Source organism: Ranitomeya variabilis, chromosome 4 (genome assembly GCF_051348905.1).
Source record: "Ranitomeya variabilis isolate aRanVar5 chromosome 4, aRanVar5.hap1, whole genome shotgun sequence".
NCBI classification, from domain to species: Eukaryota; Metazoa; Chordata; class Amphibia; order Anura; family Dendrobatidae; genus Ranitomeya; species Ranitomeya variabilis.
The window spans coordinates 544,126,332-544,147,931 of NC_135235.1; the positions used below are offsets into that span (position 1 = coordinate 544,126,332).

The 21,600-nt window shown below is 44.6% G+C and overlaps 1 long non-coding RNA gene across 1 annotated transcript in view; it reads left to right on the forward strand.

Annotated features, from left to right (window-relative positions):
• LOC143769140 (uncharacterized) overlaps nt 1–20,229 on the forward strand; it is a 52,289-nt gene extending 32,060 nt beyond the window's left edge. Inside the window, exon 3 of the long non-coding RNA XR_013214226.1 lies at nt 19,886–20,229. This is a non-coding gene — a long non-coding RNA (uncharacterized LOC143769140). The remainder of the gene's footprint in view (nt 1–19,885) is intronic.
• Nucleotides 20,230–21,600: the final 1,371 nt, after the last annotated feature.

A 21,600-nucleotide genomic window follows, 5' to 3' on the forward strand; every position in this document is an offset into this window, starting at 1 on the left:
TGGTGTGGGGGTATTTGTTCCTTGTATGTGCTATTTGGTCACTATGTGGTGGTAATATGTGGTCTGGTCATGGTGTGGTGGTATTTGTTCCTTGTATGTGGTATTATTGGTCACCATGTGGTGGTAATATGTGATCTGGACATGGTGTGGTGGTATTTGTCCCTTGTATGTGATATTATTCAGTCACTGTGGTGGTAGTATGTGGTCTGGATATGGTGTGGCGGTATTTGTTCCTTGTATGTGGTATTATAGGTCACTATGTGGTGGTAATATGGTGTCTGGTCATGGTACGGTGGTATTTGTCCCTTGTATGTGATAGTATTGGTCATTTTAAAAATTGAAAAATAAATAAAAGATATACCTAAATTGTATTGGATATTTTAACAAATGATTAATAGGATAGAATAAAGTAGAGCTCAGCAAAAAGAGTCTACCTTGTCGTTTTGGCGGCTTAAAAAATCTTTAGGCTAAAGCAAAAGCTGCTGGTTATGTGATCTGGTGATTGGAACTTTTAATGTGCGATTGGTGAGAAGTGGAGTTTTTCCAAGACAGAGCGGTGAGGCTGTGGACAGTTCGAGGGGTGGAGCCTGGGCAGAATCATAAGGGGGCCCTGAAAATTTTGCCAGTATGGGGCCCTGAAATTCCTAGTGGCAGCCCTGCCCGCCGGAGTCAGACCGCAACGGCTGTGCCCTGTGCCTTTAATTAAATGTGCCTGTACCTGGCTCCTCCTAACTCCTTCTTTCTAGTCCTGCTCTGCTACCGGCTGAACTCTCTGGCTGGATTTGCATAAGGATGCCACGCCTCCTGGCTGACGTAGCTTTTCAGCCAGAGAGAGCAGTGTATGCTGGGCCCGGCCGGTAGTTGCACATGCAGGGGCGACATTGCACTTTTAATTGTGCTTGTGTGTTTCACCACGTCCGCGTCATTACTAGCAGACACAGCCGCACTGCGCGCTGCCATGTCTGTTGAAGTGACCGCACTCAAACACTGGGGGAGCAGCCCGGACCCCGATGGCGAGTGGGCCCCTCTGATGGTCCAGGGCCCTGTCTGTGACTGTCGCGGTCCTGCACTACCACATGCCTGAGGAGCTGGATGGGACACACACAGGCTGGGGGCAGGTGAGCGAGGCTTGTTGCAAGCTTCATCAATCCCCATATTAAAAATATTTCTAATGTGTGTGCGTATGTGTGTGCATGTATGATGTGAATATCTGTGTATGTCAGCGTGTATGACTGTGCTCAAATATGTGTGTATGTCTGTATGTGCACGTATCTGTGTATATGTCTTCTATTACAATGCAATCTCTTTCTTGGACAATGTTTGGCCTATATCTATAACGTGCATGCTTGGAGTTAAGAGAACCTGTTATTATTATTATTATTTATTTATATAGCACCATTAATTCCATGGTGCTGTACATGAGAAAAGGGGTCACGTACAGTTATAGATAACGTTTACAGTAAACAAATTTCCAATGACAGACTGGTAGAGAGGGGAGAGGACCCTGTCCTTGTGGACTTACATTCTAACAGCTCTTTAATTTCTTCCATCACCTGTTTGGAATATATCCATACCTTTAGACCCGGATTGCACAGGATAAAACAATGCATTTGGAACATTTTTTGGGTGTACACTACAAAAGACATTTTGCACATGATATTGATTGTTCATATGAACTGAATATGCATAATAATTGTGATTCACTTTCAGTGTACAAAAATGTTGAGTTCAGCAAAGAAAATTCTATGGATGAAATTGTTTCAATGGTTGCACTGGAGGAATTGCATTCTGAATCATCACGGTTCAGTGATAATGAAAATAGTTTTGATATTGGTAGTCTACACCAAAAAAATATTCCAAATGCATTGTTCTATCCTGTGCAATCCAGGTCTAAAGGTATGGATATATTCCAAAAACAGGTGATGGAAGAAATTAAAGAGCTGTTAGTTGTAAAAAATAATGGGGAAAATAAAAAATATAATATGAGATATGATGAAATTCAGGCATTAAAATCCCTTGAAGCTAATGAGCACATTATAATTCCTCAGTCAGATAAAGACAGCAAAGTAGTGGTACTGGACAGGGCCTTATATGAACGTGAGGTTACTGTAATGCTGAATTCGGATAACACGCCCTATAACGTCTGGCATTGGATCTTTCTCTGAGAGATTATCTGCCTGGGTAGGTCGCTTTATTCAACGTTTGGTATCATATACCCCCACATACACCAAAGATACCAAAGCGTTTTTGAATTTAAATGGAAACAAGAATATGGATGGGTTACCAGCGATGTCGTTTCGCTTTATTCATGTATGCCGCATCAGGAAACATTATCGGCTTCGGCTGTATTCAGGGTGATGAAAATGTACACTATGGTGCCAGAGTGGATCATAGTTAATATTGTGAATGTGGTGTCCTTTTAACTATCCCATAGTTATTTTTTATTTAATAAAAGATACTATAAACAGGTTAAAGGTTGCCTGATGGGGGGCAAATGCTCCCCTTCTTTGGCAAATATTTACATGATATGCTGGGAATATGATTATTTGTTTTTCAAAATCTAATCCATATTATAACAGAATTGTGTAGACAGGATGCTACATTCATGATTTAATTTTTATTATCAAAAAAGAAATGGCAGGAGATCACCAAGTATTTTTGGAATTCTTGAATTGTAATGATCGGAATTTGCAGTTTGTTTCAGAATACAAGGATCAAAGTTCCCCTTTTCTAGATGTATTTGTTGAAGAACAAGTGGACAGTGGTAAAAACTGTAGAAGATTATACCGTAAGCCAACTATGGGTAATGGAGTTTTGCATGCATCCAGTGCACATCCTGTTCACACTATAAAGAATGTGCCCATAGGAGAATTTTTTAGGGCGAAGCGTGCTTGTTCAAATGATGTTGAATTCAATCAGGAGTGCAAAGTAATTGCAAGGAGATTCAAGCAGCGAGGTTATTCACAGGCATATGTGAACAGGGCCAGAAATAGAGCATGCAGTAGAAACAGAGAAAAATGTTTAATGGATCGCAATATACGGGATTCTCAATCACAAGTAGTTTTTTCTGCACCATTTTCCATTGAATATCCACAAATAGTCAACATAATAAAACGGCATCTTCCAGTTTTGAGGCAGGATAAAAAAAACTAATACTATTTTAGATAAAGGAGTGTGATTTGTAGCCAAAAAATCCAAGACTTTAGCCAACATGTTGTCCCCCAGTTTATTGCCTGAAACGCGTCAGCTTGTTTTTATGATGCACTAAGAAAGGACAAGATTTTTATTCTATTTTCATCTCCTCCATTCAATATTTGCATGAACTGGACAAGTGAGTGATTTGCATTTTCACCTGGGAGTCGGGCGGCAGGAACTTGGTGGTGATCCATACTCTGCACATGTCTATTGAGAATTGGATTCTAATACGTCTGGTTGGGTGAGCTGATGAAATCCTAGTATTTTCAATGTCGTGATAGCACGAAAGCGTTATACATTGCCATCTGTAAGATAGGCACAGTCAGCTTCTTGTACCACACCTTAGCTTTTCGCATGGCATTGTATGGCTGGAGGACTTGATCAGAAAGATCAACTCCCCCATGTTCTTGTTGTACCCCAGGGCACAGTCTGGTTTAGTTACCTGTATAGAGTAACCTTATACAGCAGTGATGGTGCTACCATCACGATGTATGGTGGCTAAAGAAAGGATATTCTTCTTGTACTTGACCACCAGCATGTTCTCGCTACATTTGGCTCTGCTCTCACCCTTTCTGAGCAGCTGCCCAATTAGCGTCTTAGGGACATCTTTCTGATTTTTGCGAACAGTACCACATGCTGAGGGACTTGATGCTGGTATAAAAGATACCTACGTAGAGTTGATAACCTTGATCCAGCAGTGGGTGCACCAAATCCAACACAATTTTCCCACTCACTTCTTGGACACTTTGTTATCTGACACTGACCCTGACTAAATTCAGTAAAAAATACTGTAGTAGTTGCTGATTACTACAGTATTTTTTACTGATCCTAGTCCTATCAACTAATCTTTTTTTTTTTAAGCCTTACTATCTAACACTAACCCTGACTAAATTCAGTAAAAAAAATGCTGTAGTAAACACAGATTACTATGGTATATTTTTACTGTCCCTAATGTAGTTCTATTAAATAATTTAAATATTTTTTTTTATTCTGGTTTCACACACACAAAAAAAAATAACAACAACCAGATGCTGATCAGTGACGTGCGTCATCAACCAGCGTTCAATGGCTGAAGGATGCACACACACGTGGTGCAAAAAGGGGATAAAAACAAAAGACAGGTAAAAAAAAGTTCTTGCCAAAAGCGAGCACAGATGCTGCTCAGTGGTCTGCATTACTGATCAGCTGGTCAGCGGCTGCAGGACAGACGCATGGAAGCATTGCAAAGGGAGTGGCGGGAATAGACAGGGAAAAAAATGTTACTGACCTTAAAAAACTTTGTGATATTGCAACAACTTTATCTATGTGGTAGTAGTGAGCCCGCCACCCCTTAATATTTATGGTTGCACTGTCACTTTACATGTTTATAGATTATTTTAAGGTTTTCTTTTGGCTTTATGATTGTTTTCTTCCCATGTCCTGTGGCTGTGATGTGACACCATCTTTACTGGTGCACCTGTAGCCGTATTCAAATTTTTTGACAACTGTTCTATGATATATGTGATTGATTGTTTGTCAAGACTTATTTTGTTATTAAAATTATACCTTTTATCATTACGCCTCTTTTGGTGGTTGTTAAGCTCTAAGTTTCTTGCATTCTAAAGCAATTGGGGAGCTCAACAGGGTATAACCCATAGTAGTCCTGGCTGACAACCTTAGGACTTGTCTGTATTATGGTATCTGTATCTGAGATTTTGTATCTTTTCAGCGTTCAATGGCTGAAGGACGCATGCACGGATGTGGTGCAAAAATAGGATAAAAACAAAAGACAGGTAAAAAAAGTTCTTGCCAAAAGCGAGCACAGATGTTGCTCCTTGGTCTGCATTACTGATCAGCCGGTTAGCGGCTGCAGGACACACGCATGGAGGCGTTGCAAAAGGAGGGGCGGGAATAGACAGGGAAAAAAATGTCCTAGAAAACAGCAAACATGGGTGCCGACCAGTGATTTGATTCACTCATCAGCGCTCAGCAACTGCAGAGCACACACACGGAGGTGGTGAAAAGGGGGGGACAATGGACAGGGAACGAAAAGTCCTGGAAAACAGCAAGCACTGGTGACGATAAGTGATTTGCATCACTGATCAGTGCTCGATGGCTGCAGGACACATGAACAAAAAAACCTAAGCGATCAGTTACTGCTCAGAGCTCGGTGGCAGGAGGGACAGGTGGGGGTGGGGTTAGGGAGAGGGAAAAAAGGGATGAGAGGGGGATTGGGGTGGATTAGAAAAAAGGTAGGGACAGGAAAAGGTCGGGAAAAGATCAGGAACGACTTCTTTCGTATTTCAGGAACAGCAGGAAAACCAGCAGCAGTGATGGCACAGGCAAAATTTGTATATGACACCACAAATCCCAGCAGATCCGGCTGCAGAACAGCTAAATAACCACTCTGCACATGTCTCAAAGCTAGAATGAAGAAGTGCAGTGCGGTCACTTAGAGTTCAGACTGCATTTTTGCACTCTGAATGCTGAGGCTGGTGACTCTGGCGTTACCTAGCACTAATCAGAGGCAGGACATTAGTGTTTAAAGCAATTTCATTGCCTTAAACACTGAAATCACTGTGATTGGCTGTTCAGAATTTAATCCACTATGACGATGATTACTGATGCTCTACTGCAAGATTCAGCAGGTACTTTAATGCAATTAACGTGACTCTTGTCGTGGTGACGCATTAAAGCTAGGGTCCATACGTCCAAGGTCAGTAAGTACTTACCAACCAGTATTTATGCATACGTCCAAGGTTATGAAGGGGTAAAAGCAGGCAGTGAAATGTTTTGCCTCACAAGAAGAATCAGCTGTGATCCCGTGCTGTCTTGTCTCTATAGCCTTTTTTGCTATAAACATGAGGATGAATGACCTCGGGGAGATCAAAACATCCAACACCGCGGAGACACCATCACGTGTTTCTCAACGCAGTGATCCAGAACACTGCCCCCATCCCTTATGGGAAATATGCAAATGCATGTAGAAAAGCCGCGGAGACACCGTCACGTGTTTCTCAACGCAAGCAATGAATAGGTGTTGGATGTTTTGATCTCCCCGAGGTCATTCATCCTCATGTTTATAGTCTTTTCACTAGGCACTGCTCCTAATAGCTAATATTGGAGAATAGAGAGTCAAAAACTGGCCTAAAGAGTAACATTAAAACATGTTTATTGAAAATTCAACTTACATATAAAAACACACATATCATATATGGAAAAACCATGTTATAAATAGTGGATTGTGACTATATCCATAAGTGCAACCAATGCACCAGGTTCACGGATCGGGACACAAATACAATGATAATATAAATTAAATGTTGCGGCGGTAAGTACTGGTAGTCTCTGCATATGTATAAATAGGTCTAATGTATGATAGCTAGAGTGCGTATTACCATGGCATAATGGTGCTGACCGTATCCCACTTCATACATAAATGCCCAGAAACATATAAGATGCAAGTAAAAAGGTAAAGAGGTTAATTACCCATGGGTGTCCAAAATAGCCCGTCCGGATCCTGGATACGTACCCCACACGTACTGCTCCTAATAGCCAGTTTCCTACTCCACACTGATGAGGGGCAAATACCCCGAAACAGCTGTCTGTGGATGGATACCATGTTTTGGCATAGGTGGTTTTCCTTTCTTGGATGCTGCCCTTCCCGTGGTTGTTCCTTCCCGGTGAAAGACCTGGCTATTCATTGCTTGCGTTGAGAAACACGTGACGGTGTCTCCGCGGCTTTTCTACATGCATTTGCATATTTCCCATAAGGGATGGGGGCAGTGTTCTGGATCACTGCATTGAGAAACACGTGATGGTGTCTCCACGGTGTTGGATGTTTTGATCTCCCCGAGGTCATTTATCCTCATGTTTATAGTCTTTTCACTAGGCACTGCTCCTAATAGCCAGTTTCCTACTCCACGCTGATAAGGGGCAAATACCCCGAAACAGCTGTCTGTGGATGGATACCATGTTTTGGCATAGGTGGTTTTCCTTTCTTGGATGCTGCCCTTCCCGTGGTTGTTCCTTCCCAGTAAAAGACCTGGCTATTCATTGCTTGCGTTGAGAAACACGTGACGGTGTCTCCGCGGCTTTTCTACATGTATAGCCTTTTTTGCATCCTCCCCTGCCCAGGAGCTGTGGTATGATCAGACCATGTCCCTGTACGGTCAGACACAGCCATTACACAGCACATAACAAAGGCACATTTATAAGATTATCTCAGCACAGGAACATTTTTTAACACATGTAATTGTGGAAATTATTATTACTCCAAGTTCTATTAATTAAAATTTACTTTGTTCATGGGAAATTGTTGCCTCATGGCAGTACTGGAAAGGTAGCTGCTGTAGCCGGTATTCTGAAAGTAGTACAGAAGCATTTTGCCAAAATGGATTCCTTTGACTGTGAGATCATATTGGAGAAGTGTAAACTACTACCATATAATACCATCAGTATGAAAACTCTGTCAAATCCAAGTGGGAATACCATTCAATCAGTAAAAGATGTTTTGTTCTTAACTATGATGGCCTCTCCTGCTTCCTTGTCCATCGCCTCCAAGACACCATATCACAGTCCGCTGCCACTGACCCCAAAGGGAACAGTGCCGTTAGTGTAAGGGTACCGTCTCACTATACGATTTACCAACGATCACGACCTGCGATACGACCTGGCCGTGATCGTTGGTAAGTCGTTGTGTGGTCACCGCTGTGATCTGCTCTCACTTTCCGGCCGGCAGTCAGTCAGAGCGGGAAGCAGACGGCTAGGGACCTGACGGACATCAGATGGTGAGTATGTACGGTTTTTTTTTTTTTACTTTTACGCTGGTAACCAGGGTAGACATCGGGTTACTAAGCGCGGCCCTGCGCTTAGTAACCCGATGTCTACCCTGGTTACCAGCGAACGCATCGCTGGATCGCTGTCACACACAATGATCCAGCGATGACAGCGGGAGATCCAGCGACGAAAGAAAGTTTCAAACGATCTGCTACGACGTACGATTCTCAGCAGGGTCCCTGATCGCTGCTGCGTGTCAGACACTGCGAGATCGTAACTATATCGCTAGAACGTCACGAATCGTGCCGTCGTAGCGATGAAAATGCCACTGTGTGACGGTACCCTAAGGGAAAATGGTGTCACCATATCACGTGTTTACAAATCACACTCGGACAAACAAAACCTTTCAAAGGCACAAAAAGCTTCAACTTCAGCTTCAGTCTAGTCAATAGCAATTTCACAGAAACCACCACTCAAACTTACACACAGACCACAGCAACTTGTCACCATCAAAGTGCGTCTTGAAATACCGATATTGGAGCCGCTAAGGAGGAAGGTCAATTTCTAAATATTTGTCTTTATCTCTAAGAGTCCAATGGACTTTCACTCCCCCACTGGAACCCACCAATGCACCTCTTTCACCAGGTCACTTTCAGGCCACGGGGTAGTCAGTCTTCCATTTTACCACAGATTGCAGCTCCTCTCACAATGCAGGTACAACAATCTTCAGAACAGGTCTCACACAGCCCTCCCGTTATACAGGGCTGACATCTCATTTGGTTAAAGATACTACATGGCCTACGTCATATCACAATGGCCCCTCACAATCAAGCTGAATAAAAAGCAGTGACAAATGTTGCATGTACAGTAATAGCACACAAATTAAAACTGTAGATAATCCAGAAAAATAACAGGCCTGTAATCATATCACAGTCAGTGGAAATAATAAAAATGCTATGGGTCTCTGTGTATGGAAACACAAGTCAAATTATTATTTTTTAAACTTTATTATTTAAAAAGAGAAAAACAAACAAAAAAGTTTATAAATTTGGTATCGCCTTAATAGCACCGACTTTCAGAAAAAAAAAATTACCATTTAATTTTGATCACACAGTGAAAGCTTGGATAAGAAACCTGAGCAGCCACTGACTATAGCCCAATATGTACAAAATTATTGGACCGCCTTCACATCACACCTACAGAACCTCTTTTGACATCATTTTAAATACATAGGCATTAATATGGAGCTGCCCCTCGAGCCCACTTGTCTTCTGCAGATATAACACCTTCTACTCTTCTGAGAAGATTTTCTACAAGGTTTTGGGGGGTGTAAGAATTTTTGACCATTTGTCTGGAAGAACATTTGTGAGGTCAAATACAGATGTTGAAGGAGAGGGCCAGGCTCACAATCTCTTCTAGTTTATCAAAAAGGTGTTGGATTGGGTTAAGGTCAAGACCTTGTGCAACTAGTCAAGTTTTGTGCAGCTATTCACGTTTTTTCCAGTAAACCCGCCCAACCGTGGCTTTTTGGACCTTGCTTTGTGCATAACAGAAAACTTCTAAACTGTTTTCACAAAGCAGGAAGCATACAATTGTCCAAAATGTCATTGGTATGTCGAAGCATTAAGATTTCTTACCATTCAGTGGACCTAAGGGATTTTGTCCAACAAGTATTCAGTTTGGCGCCCCCCTCAAGCACATAGGCGATTTGCACATATGCGATCGTGCCAACGAGCTGCTCGCTCTAATTCAATGTTCAGTGAAAAACTGAGAGAAAAAGAAGAGAAGCTTGTTGTCACGTAACAGTGTTAGTATGAAACTCGCATATGAGTGAAGCGGCCATGTGATGACTGCAAGAACCAGCAAGCAGAGCTGAATCCTGACAATGATGATATTACACGCTGTTAGGATTGGCTGCAGGGCTTAATTTTATAATTAAAGGGTGCGTCCAGGTTTGAGATGAAAATCTCCAGTGACTATAGGTGGCTGCAGGCTTCTGAATTCTCACAGAGAAAGCACTGCACACTTTTAGGATTCTCCCTTGCACAAGTATGTGATTTGGATATTTCTGGCCACATACCAACTAGACGTGCCCGGCCTCACTCAATTTATTTTCATTGAGTGAAGCCAGGAATGTCTAATCAGCATGTGACCACATGTATGCAAATCACCGGCACCAGAGAATCCAGACAGCGTGCAGTGTGCACTGTGAGAATTCAGAGGTCTGCAGTCACATAAAATAACTGCAGACTCGTCACAAACTTGAACAACCCCTTTACTATTTCTAGCATAAATAAAAATATGAGAATCAGTCAGTACGACAAAAAAACAGTTACATACAGGTACCTTATTGATGACGTTGTCTCTGGTGTCATTCACTTTCTTTTCTTCATCTTGTCCAGACTCCATGAGTTTTCTCATTCACACCCGTCTCTGCAGACCCCTCACTATATTCCCTGCACAAATTATGACCCCACGCTCTCCCTCTTATGGTAAATTCTCTCCACATTGCTCCGTCCTTTCCATCCTGGGCAGCCTCTTCACACTGTTCTCTCACACTGAGTCCCCCCTATAGGGCCCAGTCTCTAAGCTGTGCCTCCACATCACACTCCCCCCTTAGTATATTGTTATCTCCTGGCTCTGCCCTTACACTGTTCCCCCATGCTATACCCCCCACACTACTCAGTCTCTATTCTGTGCCCAATCGCACTTCCCCCCCATACTGTCTCTTTGCATGTTTCCCAATCCCTCCTCATACATTTACTCTTTAACTTTCCATACTGCCTCCTCACACATCTCTCCAACTCCCCATACTGTGTCTGCACCCATCCCATCACCCCCGTACTGTGTCCTCATACATTTTCCTCATTTCATTCCTCATACTGTGTCCGCACCCATACCACTACTCACCATAGTGTGTCTGCATTCTTCACTCAATACATGCTCCATCTCATTCCTTCCTCCTCATATCGTGTCTTCAAATTTCTCCCGCTCCCCATATTATGTCTGCACCTGTCCCTCCTTTGTGTCCTCAAGTCATACCGTTACACGAAATCTCACCCAGCCCCATTACACTTAATACTTCCATCACAGTATATCTCCCCCACACAGTAAATCCCCACACACAAAGTAAATACCCCCTTACACACACAATAAATACGCCCCTTACACACACACAGTAAATACCCGCCCACACACACACACAGTAAATACTCCCCCACACACAGTACAATAAATACCCCCCATACTCACTGTGGTGATAGTGCTACCTGAGTGGGTTGGGGGACACTCGCTTGGCACGGGATTAAAGCACTCAGGCATGATTTCTCCACATAAACAGTCTATTCCGGTTTATTAAACGTCATAAACCACATCAAAAACAGTTAATTACAGTCTGTTCCAATGGCAGATACGTCTTTGCCTGTAACCCCGTGTTATCTGGAGTTACCTTACAGGAGCTCTGGCTCCACACACTGACTCCTGTCAGTGCTGGTTCCCAGGGGAAAGCTGCCTCACTGGGGTCACCGTCCTTGTGACCAGGGCACCTCAGATAGTCCAGACCCACAGTAGGAACTGTAGCTTCCCCAACACAGTAGCCATCACAGGCTCTTTAGATGTGGCCTTTCCGTGCGCTTTCCGGGAAGTCCAGTCCCAGGCACTTCCAACACACAGGCCATCAGTCCATGGTCTTACCAGGTGCTTCCAGGACTCCAGTCCACTCCAGGACAATCCAACACACTGACCATTCAGGACTCACATTCTCAGCAGGTGCTTTCAGGAATCCAGTCCATCCCAGGACATTCCAACACACAGACCATTCAGTCCATAGCCTCAGCAGGTGCTTTCAGGAATCCAGTCCATCCCAGGACATTCCAACACACAGGCTATTCCAGGACTCACACTCTGAACCTTCCAGGTCCATACACTTTTCACCATGTGACCCACACCCTGGTCACATTATGTAGCTGTAACTACTACCATAGGTGTGTGGCATGTGTGTGGCTAGTTCGACACACCCAGCTCTTCAAACTAGCCCTATAAGCCCTCCCTTATAGGTAAACACAACAAACATTTGTGGAACTATAGGTCACAGCATAACCATATCATTTTGGGCTTACAGCGCAGAGCACCTCTGCGACACATACCGGCCATTTACAACAATGCCAGTCCCTAATTCACCATCATAATTATGCCTCCAAGCGCATCCTGAAGCGCACAGCCCCCCTGGCTGTAACATGGGTTACTGCACCACATACCCTCTCCCTCTGTTCAAACTTGCGGGGTTGAACACTTGACATAAACTAGGGGTCCCGATACCGGGTACCCATCGTCATTCAGCATCACACCTTCGTTAGGCCTCCCCCGCCCCCAGCGGTCAGTTTGTCGGCCTTGGGCTTCAACCCTTGAGTCACCAACTGTCTGTGTCACCAGACCCTTTTTAGTCAACCCACTTTGTGTACCTTTTCACGTGACCTTTCTTTCCATGGCCGCCTCGCACTGTTATTGAGGTCACGAGTCCACCGTCCAGTCGAGCCTAGTGACTGATCTGAGTCTGCCTCTTCGTTACTACGTCTGCTACCGGGTCTCCCGCCTGGGTCACTAAGCCCTGAGCTAACAGAGGAGTCACTACTTTGAACTCTTCTATTCTTTAGGGTATCTTTTCGTATCTTCATACCCTGGGTTGAAAGTGGTCGCCATCTTATATTCCGCAGCTTTTTATTAATCTACAGCCGGTCCAGTCTGCTCTATCTCCTTCAGATATGTCACCCGGTATTCAAGAAGCATTTGAATGTTCCTAAGGCTTTCTACTGAGCCAATTACAACAAATAGAACCATCCCATCTTCACCAGCTACCTGGACTTCACCAACATCTGGAATCCTCACTCTTGCCAGATTTATTCACCAGGTTCTGCATCACTTTTCCAAATCTTCCAATGACTTTCCCCACCAGATTTCTGGGTACTTGAAAGATATCTTCCACAAAGCCCAGCCGACTTTGAGCTTTCCTGGCATGCTCCAAACGTCGAGGGGCGTCCTTATTTCTCAACAGGATCATCTGTTTCGTGCGGAGGCGCTGCAGGTGCATATCCTTCAGGATAGCCACCCTTTTCACTGTGACTTCCTTAGTCGACAGTACGACCAACTGCTGAGTCTCAGGTGCCCAGTGCACCCTACACACATTGACCGCTTTTTTAAAGGCCTCATGCACACCTTCACTGGTACAGGCTTCTTGCACCTCTTCGGGTACATCTATCACGGTCTTGAAGAGCGAGGTCTCACTTTCTTCATAAACAGACGGCTCCCGTTTTGCTTTTAGTGCCAACTCTTCCTCCGCATTACACTCTTCCAGACCCCTGGCCAGGATGGGCACTGGCAGCTTCACCTCATTACCACTCTGGCACAGCCACTTTGAGACTGTGACCACCATCTTCTCCTCTTGCAGAAGACCTCTTAATGCTTCTCTGAGCACTTCCACATCTTCCCTTAAGGCCTTATTCACACTTTGCCACTTGACAGGTGAGCTCTGAGCTCAGATACTTCCTTCTCCAGCTCATCCACCCTGTGCTTAGCCGCTTGTCTCAGATACCTTAACTCGGCCTGTAAATCTGAGAACTTTTGCTTCTCATGAGACAACCCTTTGGCGAGATCCTGGACCTCCTGCGTTTCCTTTTCTCTGAGCTGAGCCTTGACTACAGAGAACTCAGACTCCAGGTGATGCACCTGATCCAACTGTGCAGAGTTGGCGGCTTCCATAATCGACACCTTCAACCTCTCATTCGCCAGCTGTTGACAGACCTCCTCTAGTTGTCGGGTGACAGTAGTCAAATTCTCCTCTTTATCACTCTTCTCAGAGGGTGCAATTTGTTCAACCCCTTTGCCTCTTTTACGTCTCCGGCGGCAGGAGGAAGACTTGCCACTTGTACCCGAGTCAGGTTTACTGCACTCTTTTACGCTTTAGTCACTGTCTGAATGGGAGTCACCATCACCCGATCGTCCATCCTGGAACCAGTGGTCCCCATTTCTAACAGTGTCGGACCCCAATCCTGAAGCTTCCCCGTCTTCAACAGTCACAACTTTGGTCACCTCTGCCAAGTCCCAGAGTTGGTCAGACCCACACTTCCGTCCGGTCATATGTTCTGATATGGCTTCTACTGTCATCCTGACTTCACCCTAGTGGACCACTGTCGTTCCACTTGTGTCAGTGCTTCTGTCAGCACACCATTGTACTCAGTCCTAGTGGTTGCTGTGAAGGAGAAAATGTCTAATGAAATCAATTATTAAACCTTATATAAGTCAGTTCAGATATGGTGTAGCAAGATGGAGTCCATTTCCTGATCAGCAGCACACTGGAAGGAACTTTTGGAATGTGAAGACGTCGCTGGGTATTGGACTGGACTGAATACCATATATGGAAGTGAAGTTGGAAACGAAGTTGGAATGAACCAATCAGAGTGACACTAAAGGTACCGTCACACTAGGCGACATCGCCAGCAATCCGTGACGTTGCAGCGACCTGGATGGCGATATCGCTGTATTTGACACGCAGCAGCGATCTGGATCCCGCTGTGAAATTGCTGGTCGCTGCTAGAAGGTCTGCACATTATTTGGTCGCTAGGTCGCCGTGTATCGCCGTGTTTGACAGCAAAAGCGACGATACCAGCGATATTTTACACTGGTAACCAGGGTAAACATCGGGTTACTAAGCGCAGGGCCGCGCTTAGTAACCCGATGTTTACCCTGGTTACCAGCGTAAAAGTTAAAAAAACAAACAGTACATACTCACCTGCGCGTCCCCCAGCGTCTGCTTCCTGACACTTACTGAGCGCCGGCCCTAAAGTGAAAGTGAAAGCACAGCGGTGACGTCACCGCTGTGCTGTTAGGGCAGCCCGGAGCTCAGTCAGCGTCAGGATGCAGAGGCTGGGGGACGCGCAGGTGAGCATGTACTGTTTGTTTTTTTGACTTTTACGCTGGTAACCAGGGTAAACATCGGGTTACTAAGCGCGGCCCTGCGCTTAGCAACCCGATGTTTACCCTGGTTACCCGGGGACCTCGGCATCGCTGGTCGCTGGAGAGCGGTCTGTGTGACAGCTCTCCAGCGACCACACAGCGACGCTGCAGCGATCGGCATTGCTGTCGCTATCGCTGCAGCGTCGCTTAGTGTGACGGTACCTTAACTATTCAGAAGTTGTGCGACCTCCCCCATTTCCTGTTTTTAGTATCTTCCTTTGTTCAGAATAAAGCAGTTGGGCAACAACTTTCGCTGAGAGAGACTGTGTGTATCGTCTCTGTGAATCTGATGCATTCTTGGCCTCTAAGCTAGCACTCAGCTTATATTTGGTCAGGTACAAGCAATCATATAGATCTCACTTTAAGAGATCACCCTCACAGTTGCTACTGGCAATGACACATCACAGTCACCCCCCAAGTCTCTGTTACACCCCATAGTATGGTGAACCCACCAGTTGCTTTCTAACCGGGTGTCAGCTCCCAGGTTTTATTTACCACATCACTAACAGTCATCTTGGGGTACATGTCAGGTGACATCATGTCAGTAATTTGGGCAGACGCACCCTTCCCACTGGGCAACCCGATGTCTGACCCATCAATTTTGGGAGGTATTACTGTCTTAATTTATGCCCCCACAACAGTATAGAGACTTCCTCCTGCTGTAGAGGAACGCCCTCCTGCCACAAGACTGAGAATAACTTAGAGTCCTGGACTACTATCACCGGACAGGGTAGGTTTGGGACTATGGTGACCTCAAGATTTGTATAGCCCCTGACCGTCTCGAGGTGCAGCCGGGCCACTGAATACACATTAGTGTCCCCATGGATGCAGGTGACTGCGATCTTTTCAGACTTTACAAATTGATCCTCCGCAGACTTTACCAGGGTCACCGAGTTCCCTGAATCGACCAGACCAAAAACATCCTCTACCTCTGCGTTCAGTTCCAGAACACACCCACGTAATGTCTTACCAGGAGAGTTCTTATGGCAAATTGGATACACATAGTACCATTGTCCCTGGCAACCGTCCGTCTGTACCACCCCTTTAACTTTGGGAGGCTTCGCCCCTTTTTGGGTAACTACCATTTCCCGGGACCTTATTGGTCAAGCAATCCACAGCACAGCATGGACCTACATAGCATGAACTATGTTGTTCCTAGCTACAGTCCAATGATGCATTCGCTGCCGCCTCTATTTTTGCCACCACCCCTATTTGGGTTACTGCCCCTTTTGGGACTCCGCCCCTTTAGGGTCACCCCTTTTTGGGACTCCACCCCTTTTGGGAAAATACTCCCTTTTGGGATACCACCCCCTTTTGGGACTCCACCCCCTTTTGACAACCATCTCTGTTTGGGTTACCGCCCCCTTTTTTGGGACACCACCCTTTTAGCAACATCACCCCATCCCTGGTGTACACCCCATGGACTCCCCACAGTACTCTCAGGAACCAGTTCGCACAGTACCCAAAAATGTTTCTTTAGGTCAGTACTGGCCCTTTAAGAGTTTGCATGATCTGGACCAATGTTTTTATGACACCTCATCAGCTCCTGCTAGCGCTACCACAGCTCCTGCTGCAGTCACAAACCACCGGCACCTCCGGCTGCCCATCACAAGCTGCTGCTGCTGCCACTACAACTCCAGCTGCTGCGGAACCTCTTGCTGCAACTGCAGCTCCTTTCCACAAGGCTCTGCACGGCTCCACTTCAAACTTCGTGGACCCGCCGATCCACAGCAATACTCCGTAACCCCGCCGAGTTACAGCCAGATACTTGTTCTCTTCGTGACCCACCGAGCCACAGCAAGCTGACTTGAGAAAAAAAACTTTGTGACCCCACCGAGCCACAGCAAACCGCTCACACGTGCTTTCTGAACCATTGTCCGCATTCTCCACCAAATGTGGTGATAGCGCTACCTGAGTGAGTTGGGGGACACTCGCTTGGCACGGGATTAAAGCACTCAGGCATGATTTCTCCACATAAACATTCTATTCCGGTTTATTAAACAATCATAAACCGCATCACAAACAGTTCATTACAGTTCATTACATACATCAGTGGAACACATTAACCACCGACAGTCTGTTCCAATGGCAGGACATTCCAACACACAGGCTAATGCAGGACTCACACTCTGAACCTTCCAGGTCCATACACTCTTCGCCATGTGACCCACACCATGGTCACATTATGTAGCTGTAACTACTCCCATAGGTGTGTGGCGTGTGTGTGGCTAGTTCGACACACCCAGCTCTTCAAACTAGCCCTATAAGCCCTCCCTTATAAGTAAGTACAACAAACACTTGTGGAACTACAGTATAAGTCCCAGTATAACCATATCATTTTGGGCTTACAGCGCAGAGCACCTCTGCGACACATACCGGCCATTTACAACAATGCCAGTCCCTAATTCACCATCATAATTATGCCTCCAAGCGCACACTGAAGTGCACACACAGTGCCCCCAGGCTGTAGCATGGGTTACTGCACCACAATAAACAAACAGTAAATACCCCACACACAGTAAATACCCCTCTCCACACACAGCAATTACCCCCTCCACACACACACATTAATTACTCCCACACACACACAGTAAACTCCACCCCCCCACACCGAGAAAATACCCCCTGCACACTAAATACACCCTTACAGTAAACACCCCCCCTCCTATCCTCTGTGTCTTAAGCTTCACTAACTTGGAGCACTTACCACCCATATGCGCCTCTGCAGCGCCGGCGAATAACATCAGCAGCGTGATCACATGAACTGAACTGTTAGACGCAAGTACTATTGAATACTGGGAGCCAGAGCACTGCGATTTCTATCTGCCGTCTGTCAACTTGACAGCCGGCTCAGAGAACTACCAACTCCCAACTTTGGTCCGCCGCATTAGGCAACCCAGCTCCGCCCCCCTTCTGACTGTGCCCAGGGCACCTGCCTCAGGTGCCCCCTTAGATACACCTCTGGCATTATCCCTTGTCCATCAAGTTTTACAGCTGGCACAAAGCAGTCAGTTAGGCAACATTCTATGACTGACAGATAGAAAAGTGTGCTTTGTCACTCCAGAACACGGAATATGTTTCTATTGCTCTAGAGTCCACTGTAGGCTTCTTTACACCACTACATTTAACACTTAAATACCCCAAATTAAAGACCAAGAGAGGAGAATAAATCGGTACACTTCCTAAAGTAAGATAACCCAAAAAAGAGGGAAGTACAAGACCAAAAGTAAAACTAAACAAAGTTTATTCATAATTTAATAAAATCAATAATCATTAATATAAGTAGGGGAATCGAACAAGGCAGAATGAACTCCAAACAATCCACAAAAAGTAATAGCAACACCCACACTGAAAATCGTAGGGACCAGTAAGTCTCAAATAAGTACAGATGTCCAGTGGTGTGGATGTATATAGGTACAACAGCAGGCTGGGGAATTGAAATGATTCAACTTCTGAAAGTGACAGTATACAAACTAAAGTGCAAGTGCATAATGAGTAAACATGTCCAAATATCAAAGTCTAAGAATAAATATCCCATAAAATCTGAGCGTGGCTAGTGCCATATTGCAAGTGCCAAGTGCTAAATGAATGGCAACACCATGTTGTTTTTACCTGCAGTGTGAGGATTGTAGGGAAAGAGTGACCCGACGCGCATTTCGCTTGTCGCTTCTTCCTACGGGATCGCAGTTGCTACGATTATAGGATGGCACTCAAATTCATTGAGCTCTTTTGAATGACTCATTTTATCACAAATGACAGAATTTATTACTATGGCCTGGATTTTAAACACCTATAGGCCCCGTCACACATAGCGATTTACCAACGATCACGACCAGCGATACGACCTGGCCGTGATCGTTGGTAAGTCGTTGTGTGGTCGCTGGGGAGCTGTCACACAGACAGCTCTCTCCAGCGACCAACGATCAGGGGAACGACTTCGGCATCGTTGAAACTGTCTTCAACGATGCCGAAGTCCCCCTGCAGCACCCGGGTAACCAGGGTAAACATCGGGTTACTAAGCGCAGGGCCGCGCTTAGTAACCCGATGTTTACCCTGGTTACCAAAAAAAACAAACAGTACATACTCACCATCTGATGTCCGTCAGGTCCCTTGCCGTCTGCTTCCTGCTCTGACTGAGTGCCGCCGTACAGTGAGAGCAGAGCGCAGCGGTGACGTCACTGCTGTGATCTGCTCTCACTGTACGGCGGCACTCAGTCAGAGCAGGAAGCAGACGGCAAGGGACCTGACGGACATCAGATGGTGAGTATGTACTGTTTTTTTTTTTTTACATTTACGCTGGTAACCAGGGTAAACATCGGGTTACTAAGCGTGGCCCTGCGCTTAGTAACCCGATGTTTACCCTGGTTACCAGTGAAGACATCGCTGGATCGGTGTCACACACACCGATTCAGCGATGTCAGCGGGACCTCAACGACCAAAAAAAGGTCCAGGCCATTCCGACACGACCAGCGATCTCGCAGCAGGGGCCGGGTCGCTGGTATGTGTCACACATAGCGAGATCGCTACTGAGGTCGCTGTTGCGTCACAAAACTTGTGACTCAGCAGCGATCTCGCTAGCGATCTCGCTATGTGTGACGGGGCCTTATGGCAAAGGGACTTGATGAAAAGGTCTTTGGAGATGGCCTTATACCCTTTGGAAGTCTTTTGTTTGCTAATAATAGCAGTTCTGATGTCCTCGGACAGCTCATTTGTCTTCACCATTGAAACAAAGCAACAAGGCCTACCATTTGGCTTTTAAAAACATGTCCCATGGGAACCGAAAATTAATCACAGTGCACAGCAAGCTTTAGGTTTTTCTATTTTTCCCTCTCATTGTTTTTTGTTTTAAAATATTATCATTTGTTCTTTTGTATTTTGCGTGCTCTGTACAGAAAAACTGTTTCACTTGATTCTTTTTTTTCAGGAGATATTCCACATTATGTACTTAAACTTCATGGGCACCAATAATGATGAGCAGGACTGTATCCCATCTTGAACATCTGCAATGTCATTGGTCAGCAACTGCACATGGAACTGCCAAGGACAGAACTTCATGATTTGTCATAATGCATTCAGCGTGGCAGAACCTTCCTCAGACAGCCATATATAACCCCATTGATAGCAGCCAAGGAGTGTATGTGCGGGGATTTCGGTGAGAGGCGCTCATACTCAATATTGAATAAATCGAGATGTTTTAAAAATGTTGATTCGATTTTTCATCATTTTCATATCACTAACATATCTGTTGATCCTATGATTTATATAACTCCAAGACTTTTCTTCCTTGATATTGCAATTAAAAGATAATACATTTATAACTGTTGGAGGAAGGGAAGAGAAAAATGTAAGCAAAAAAAAATTGGTGGGGGGGGGGTTGGTTAAAGTGGTCATGATCAACTTACAGTCCATTTTGGTCTAGTGTTGCAACTCAGTCCAGTTCACTTGAATACCAGACAGTCTATAGACAAGTGAGCACTGTTTCTGGAAAAATGCAGCCTTTTTATTCTACTTTCTTAAAACCACTTGGTTTGCAGAGTTGTTTTTTCAGGTTTTACTGTATTCACAAGTGTTTATAAGTCTCTGCATGAATAAAGCAGAGGAAGAGGATTTCATCATGAAACTATGAATAAAAACAAATTAGCAAATTAATAAGATTATTTGTCTTGACATTTATTTCCAGCTGATCCTTTTGGAGAACTAATTTTCCGAACACAGAACTCAAGACTAACGGAAAATGCCAAAACAATTTAAAGTGTCACTCAATCAAATGTGAAAATTATTAAAAACCTGATATAGTGAGAATAGTGGCTAAAAAATGGTCAGTTGTCACTAACCCTCCACCAACAGCATGTCCCCATAACTTAGGAGACATATCTGCATGATCTAGAAGTTTTAGAGCAGTAAAGAATCATGGTATAAGTTTAATTAAAGTTTCCCATATTTCCTAGAAGCTTGATGGTCAAAGTCCATTTTCTTCTTCTCATTTAAGAGAAGGGAAATTTTCAACCAACCTGCCTACAATCCCAACTTAGTACCAGATCTGTTCTTGAAGTTGAAGAAACACATTATGACAGCTGGATTCTTATACCCCTCAGAGAAAATTATTTTGAGGCCCACCGATTAAAAAATCTCCTAATGAAATGTGATTGCCTTCTACTGTACCAATTTGACCATTATTATATCAGAATCTGGATCCATCTGAGGAATCTTTGATGGACTAGAGCAATCTTGGTTATGTTGACAGTCATATCTATTGTTATCCCACCCATGGGGAACAACTCAATGACCTACATGAACATGCTTGCCGGGTCCAGGCCTTTTAACAAATACAAAAATTGTCCTTAACTTTTCGTAGTGTGTTTGTGTTGATATAAATCTCTTATTGTTTTAGTGCTTCTAATCACAGTTTAGGATGGATGAATGGTTGATCTTGTTTTCTTCTTCCAACTCCTCCACTAGAATATTTATTAGGTCATTTCTTATTGTTGTTTTACTAATTGCTAAATGATGAGGTGTGAAGCTCCAATGCCTGAAGGTTGTTATGAAGAAGAAATGCTCCGTCATGCTGCTGCTGACAACTTTTCAGCAAAGGATATTGGGACCATTCATGGGAGGACATAAGGCCAGAAGGACAAATCA